This window comes from Silene latifolia, chromosome 9, assembly GCF_048544455.1.
Source record: "Silene latifolia isolate original U9 population chromosome 9, ASM4854445v1, whole genome shotgun sequence".
Lineage (NCBI taxonomy): Eukaryota > Viridiplantae > Streptophyta > Magnoliopsida > Caryophyllales > Caryophyllaceae > Silene > Silene latifolia.
Genome location: NC_133534.1, coordinates 125,449,659 through 125,456,482, shown reverse-complemented (window position 1 = coordinate 125,456,482; position 6,824 = coordinate 125,449,659). Strand labels below are relative to the sequence as shown.

Here is a 6,824-nt window from a genome sequence, read left to right as displayed (position 1 = left end):
GTATGAACCGGAGAGGAGCATAAACAAGCTTAAAACTTATCCTATGCATACATTTTGGAGATAAGTTGAGTCGAGCTTGGAAACTCACTACTACAAGAAATCTCAAAGAAACCATTCGAAAATAGCAAAGAGACAATTATAGAGATGGTCTCTACTCTCTACCTAAAGGTCTCCATGCAAAGAAAAATAATTTCTTTTGAAAAAGTTAGAAACCATCTTTTCTAGATAGATGGTTTCTTTGCCTACTAAAAAAGAGACCATTACAATAAGAAAAATGGTTTCTTACCTCACTATTACAAACCAAGCAATGGTTTCTTTCCTGAAACCAAGTATTAGAGATGTATGGTTTCTTTGACCTTTTTTTTTTTTATTTTTTTTTTTTTGCTTGACCTCTTTCGTATGCATTATCAGTTTCACTAATGGCGCCAGAAGGAGTCCATTTTGCGTACACACATTTTTTAAGGAACGGAATAATGAAAAGTGTATTTGTTTTTACAATCACTTGAAGCAAGTAATATCTTGTGGCATTAAAAAAAAGATGACTATTTTTTTCTTCAAAAAATTACAATAATAAATAAAATCTAACTCTCAACATTTCCCTAACCTAGTCAAGCATTTGTTGACAGCCCCATATCTGCTCGTGGATTAGCGAGTAAGCAACACAGTTGAGATGTGAAACCTGCATAAATAATCAAATTATCAATATAGAACCTTCAGAACATATGCCATGATGAAGGCATGTGGACCTGCATAAATTCAAGTTGTCAATAGGGAACATACATCCTATATAAGCTAAGTCATCAATGATATGGCATAAGTAAGATTCATATGTAGTACATCACAATTGTATGATAAACCGTATTTCTAAGCATATTTTCACACAGACAAAGCTTCAATTAGTAAACCAATAGTGACAACTGAAAAATGATAACCACGATGCAATTCCGCAATTCCAAGCAGTAGTGATTAAAACATCTCTTCGACATAAAAAAAAAAAGCAAATTATAAAAAGATGGTTATCGTACCATGGTCCTTTCTTCTCACTCAAACCGGGGAATAGCTGCATCACAACCTCCATGCCTCGTCCTTCAAAAATTGATATTTAGGACTATATGTCGTGAAAGGTAACAAACTGCCCAGGCCTTGGAACAAGATGTAAGATGCACGATTTCACATGGCTTGTTTTGTAGTACTCCATAATAGTTAATTAGTTACTACTAAAATTAAACAGGCTTAGCTGACAAAAAATCCAAAATCCAGAAGAAACAAAGATGCCAATCCATAAACCAAATCAGAAATCTCCACTTCACCATCCCTAATCTTGCAATACAAGGATGTCAGGACCAAAATTAGTGCAAATATGACCAACCAACTTAACTAGTACGAAGTATAATGCACGAAATAGCCCTACGCCAAGTGGTCTGTATATCACTCAAAATAAATCTAAAGCTAAAATATAATTACATGTACCATGGTCTCTTTTTCACAATATAATTACATGTACCAAACCATGGTGTGATGTTCGAGTTTCACATACAGAAGTCTTGTGACCTCTAGGCTTTAGCCATATATCTTAAGTGTTTATCACAGCATGAAGGAAAGAAACAAAAGGGCATCATCTAAAACAAGAGGTTGAACAAATTGCCTCATAATCAAGATTTACCAAAATACCAAATCTCTGAAACAAAACAGAAAATATCAAACGTGGTAGCTAAATACTCCATAGTCAGATTTCTTTTGGCCGACTCAACAAATTGCCTCAACCACATAAAAGGTGAGCAACAAATTCCAATTATCACTAAACTAACCGTTGTAAGAAGGTTCGCATGAGCCAGCACCTCAGCACCTCTGCCGCCCTAAGGCAACTCAAAAACAGAGAGTCCATAGGCGCCTGATACCAAAGCAAATATGCATGACTTAAAGAATATGTAACATCAAATTTAACAATCACGAAATTTAAGTTTTATATATTGTCATCCCGCATAAATATTTTCCCGAATCTTAAAGAATATCTAGCCAATAAATTAAACATAGAGTTTGTTATTAATAATTCTAAGTTTCCTTGCTAAGCAAACAAACAATTCAAACACCTAAACTCGTATTTAAACTATAAAACATTAGAAAGACAATGTTATATCTAGTTTATTGGTAAAGCCGAGTTACGAACATTGCTATTGCTATTACTGAGCTATTACATTAAAGATTATACTCCCTCCGTTCAACTCCACTTCGCATGTTTGCTTTTTACACGGGTATTAAGGAGCGGATTAAAAAAACTATAAAAAGTACATAGGGAAAGAGAATGGTGGGGTTAAAGATGTTAAAAAAATATAAAAGTGTGGTTTTATGGTGGATTAGTGTGGGGTATGAATGACATTTTTTGTAAATATAGAGTGTGAATAAGGATAGAATGGTCATTTTCTTGGCCTAAAAAGGAAACATGTAAAGTGGAGTTGAATAGACGAAAAAGGAATATATGTAAAGTAGAGTTGAATGGAGGGAGTAAGTGTTATCAACCTGAGTTGTAGCAAGAACATCTTCAATCATCAGCTTGGAAATTTGGTAACTTATGCTAACACCAACAGGCTTCATGCTCTAACATCTACCCTCGTCGTTGACTTATCTTCATCAAAAGAAAAAACATCATTGGAATTACTAAAGTTGAAGAGCAAATTAAACTACATTATCATCTATTCTTAATGCTTAGTGTGCCAAACTAAAAGAACACAAAGATAGCTTGGACAGTTCAAATTTAATGAGATAATTAATACTAGTAGTGCAAATTAACCTTCATAACTGAGTAAATGAAAAAAAATGAAAGTAGTCCATACCTAAGGATGTGCTCAACCCACAAGCAAGTGAAAGCCCAAGAGAAACCAATACCTAAAATCCATTATAGAATACCCTGAAATCAAATACTTTGTTTCTCACGCTAACTTGAGTAACCTACGAAAATTAAGATGGAACGTAAATTATTGACTAGAACGTAATAACCTAAAGAACCAAAACAAGCCTTATTGGTTCAAATTTGAAGACAATAATGGAAGACATCAAGCATCTTCAAATTTGGAGCATTACTGAGCACAAGGAGTGAACAATTAAACACTCAATGAGCCAAAGCAAGCCTTAGCGCAAAAAATTGTTCCCAAATTGAAAGACTCACAAACCTAATTTTCTCCTCCAATATTGTTGAGGGCTTAAGGTAGATTTGCCAGGTATTGATATGTCGTATGACATCCCTTGTGATAGATAAAGGATATGCAACTCTAATCTTTATTAGTTCATCAAATTAGTAAAAAAAACCATTAAAAAAACTATCCTAAACAACTAAGTAACCATATAATTGATGAAGAAAACCCAGAAAACCTGTTAAAAAATTATGAAAACAGAATTAGGGTTTGCCTAATTTGCAAATTAAGTTTAGCAAACAAAACAACAATCCAGTAAAGCATACAATTAGGCATACACACCAATAATCAAATACTCCAAAATAATTACTCCAATATATTAATTGGACCTTACTCACTAAAAATTAAGCTTTGAGATTCAGAGAAAAACCCTTACAATGGACTAGTCTGAGGCTAGATGCTTGACTCCTGAACAGGAGTGGAGTAACGGTGCGTTGGTTCACTAGAAGGATGGTGCGTGCGTTGGAGGCGGCGTGCTATCGACATGCCGTTGGTAATGTCGCGTGGTGGATCGAAGAGAAGTAGTTGTACAGGGTGAGAGGAAAGAGAGGAGATGGGAGATTGTGCTTAAGAAGTTATTGAACGGCTGTCGCAACCCTATTAAAAATAAAATCAACTGATCCCTATAAAATATAGTAGAGGCAGTCGGGTATCGAATTCACAGGGAGATAAAAATGTATGTTAAATTAAGTCTGTCTAAGTAACCGTTTCTTGGGATTTTGATTGATTGAGGTCTAAACTACGAAGTTGTAAGGGAAGAGAGCATAGAAGAGTCAAGGATTAAAATATAGAGAAATTGGCAAATAAGAGAGATAACTAGGACAGTCGGTTCACCATGGTTTTCTAGGAGTCCAATCTAGGATCACAGGTCAGTATAAATTCGGTCTGAAGGGTAATTAAAAGGTCTTCTCGGTCCGCTATTCGCCCTAAAACATTACTAGCTTAGCTTTCACCCTCACTAGCATACCCTAATGTTCATTGCATGTCTTAGCCCTTCCAATCTCTCGATCTAGGTCAGGGAATAACGAAATTAACTAGCTAAATGCGTCGACTTCAAGCAGCTAATTACAGTTAATTCCAATGATTAACAACACAGACTAAAATTACACCAAACTCTAATCACCTATTCATGATTCCCTAATTACCATGGCTCCCCTATGTCCTAGCATAGAAAATTAGCTAAGCATAATTGAAGTTAAGAGAATAATAACTGTTCCGGGCGTAATTCCAGAGCAGATGTTTGTTGCCACTCGTAGCTAGTAGGATGATGTCCTTGCTTGAATCCTCCTCGCGGTCTCCTGAAACGATGAACAAACTGAGGGCTCGGCTTTGGCCGAGCGTACTCACTCCGACGCTCAAGTCAGTGAACTTAGAGAGAGGTTGTTGTAACTTGGCTAAGAGTATATTGTAGAGAGATAAGGAAGATATTACCAGATGAATAGTGGTTATTAGGTCAATTTGTCGATCCTTTCCTCAATGAAGGTTGAGGAGTATTTATAGGCATTCACCTTTTGTCACGTAGTGGCCAAGTGGCTATCAGGTGAAAAGACCGTTATACCCTCGGCCGATGGACCTGTGGCAGGCTCGCCGAGGGTCTTGGATATGAGTACGCGGATTTGTGTCCTGGCTGGCGAGTTTGTCGCCGAGACCAGGTGACAGTAGATGGGCTTCACCTGCCAAGCTAGACCGTCTAAGTCGGCCGACTTTCTTTGTGGATACCCTTGACCTTGCTCAATATGTTGACTTGGTCATCGGTGCAGAATATACCCCATCAATTAATTGTTCCGGGCGTAATTCCAGAGCAGATGTTTGTTGCCACTCGTAGCTAGTAGGATGATGTCCTTGCTTGAATCCTCCTCGCGGTCTCCTGAAACGATGAACAAACTGAGGGCTCGGCTTTGGCCGAGCGTACTCACTCCGACGCTCAAGTCAGTGAACTTAGAGAGAGGTTGTTGTAACTTGGCTAAGAGTATATTGTAGAGAGATAAGGAAGATATTACCAGATGAATAGTGGTTATTAGGTCAATTTGTCGATCCTTTCCTCAATGAAGGTTGAGGAGTATTTATAGGCATTCACCTTTTGTCACGTAGTGGCCAAGTGGCTATCAGGTGAAAAGACCGTTATACCCTCGGCCGATGGACTGTGGCGAGCTCGCCGAGGGTCTTGGATATGAGTACGCGGATTTGTGTCCTGGTGGCGAGTTTGTCCGCCGAGACCCGGTGACAGTAGATGGGCTTCACCGGCTAGACCGTCTAAGTCGGCGACTTTCTTTGTGGATACCCTTGACCTTGCTCAATATGTTGACTTGGTCATCGGTGCAGAATATGCCCCATCAATTTGCCCCCAGCGTAGTCTATGCCGTGGTATGGGCTCCGATGTATGTTGAGCGTATATTCTGCGCAAGTATTTTTGCAAAATTTTTGGTATCGGCTTCTTTTGAAGCATCGGCGTGGTTCTTGTTAGGCCGTACCATATATCCCCCCTCCACATGGATGCGTAAAGGGTATCCGATGTGGGAAATAATGTGACGCTGGACCGAGACCAGTGAGAGTCTTGCTTATTTTGATTGCCCCCGGCCGTGCTTCATGGCTTGGTCGATTATGTAGCCGGCGGAGAGCAGGCGCCTAGGAACTTGTTGAGGGAGATGAACAGGCGAAGAGATGTGAATGGGCGCGTTGAATACGCTTGGTAACTGTAGCATTGATTGACATTCAACTGTTGCAACGATTGACATTCCGCGGTTGCATGTCTGACACGTGTCCGCTTCTTTGATTGGTTGACGCTTCATGGGTCCGTGCCTGATTGGTCCTTCTTCATGGGCTTTTCCCTATAAATAGGGTAGTTACTCCGTGATTTTGGCCATTACTTTCATTTCCTCAAATTTTCAAAAATTTTCCCAAAATCTTCCTCTCTTTAAACTTTCAAGGGCTTTCTATTCTTCCAATCTTCGGTCTTCGATCCGGCGAGTGTTTTTCTTTGAGGTAAACAAACATTTTCTTTTATTTCGTTAATAATTTGTTGTGAGCATGTCTTCTGCTGATGCTGGACCTAGTAAACCCGCGTCGGGGGGCCCTAGGTCTCCTTCTCCTGAAGTTGATCCTCAAATTCTTGAGGAATGGGAGGACTCTGATTCTTATGGCGATTTTGGTGATGATTTCGGTGATGAAGTGGAAAGGCCTCGTCGTGATGAAGGGAGGCAGTACGTCCTGGATCACGGCGATGCCTGTAAGGTCAGTCTCGACCGTGCTTGGGCTCATAAGCTCGCCAGTTGTTCAGGCGAGGAATTTTTCGAGGGCCATTTTTTCTTCGGTAGGGGATATAAAATTGTTATCCCCGAGGAGGGTCGAGCCGTCTGTTGCCCTCCACCGGGCCACACCGGCGTGTACATGCGGCATTTGGAGTACGGGCTCCGGTTCCGCCGAATGGGTACGTTATGGCCATTATTAGAGCCATGAACGTTGCCGTTGCACAACCGCACCGATTGGCTATGAGGACCATAATCGGCTTTGTCTGGCTCTGTCTCTTCAAGGGAGAGGCCCCAACGGTAAATTTATTCCGCCGGCTTCACCATCTCAAACCATTTTCTGGCCGCGTCGGATGGTACAGTGTGGAGATGGAGCCGGGTTATGTTTCTG

General features: G+C 39.9%; 1 long non-coding RNA gene across 6 annotated transcripts; it reads right to left on the bottom strand.

The window, feature by feature from the left end:
* Positions 1 to 439: 439 nt before the first annotated feature.
* On the bottom strand, positions 440 to 3,903 carry LOC141600045 (uncharacterized). Of its 6 annotated transcripts, none has more exons than XR_012524108.1 (6): positions 3,565 to 3,891; positions 2,832 to 2,946; positions 2,518 to 2,623; positions 1,809 to 1,891; positions 1,026 to 1,315; positions 440 to 679 (listed from the first exon to the last, which is right to left on the bottom strand). It is a non-coding gene; the product is annotated as an uncharacterized LOC141600045 (long non-coding RNA). The 6 variants fall into 6 exon arrangements; XR_012524107.1 differs by having other exon boundaries at positions 1,026 to 1,320; positions 2,832 to 2,883; positions 3,565 to 3,881; XR_012524106.1 differs by having other exon boundaries at positions 2,832 to 2,883; positions 3,565 to 3,876.
* Between the last annotated feature and the right edge of the window lie 2,921 nt (positions 3,904 to 6,824).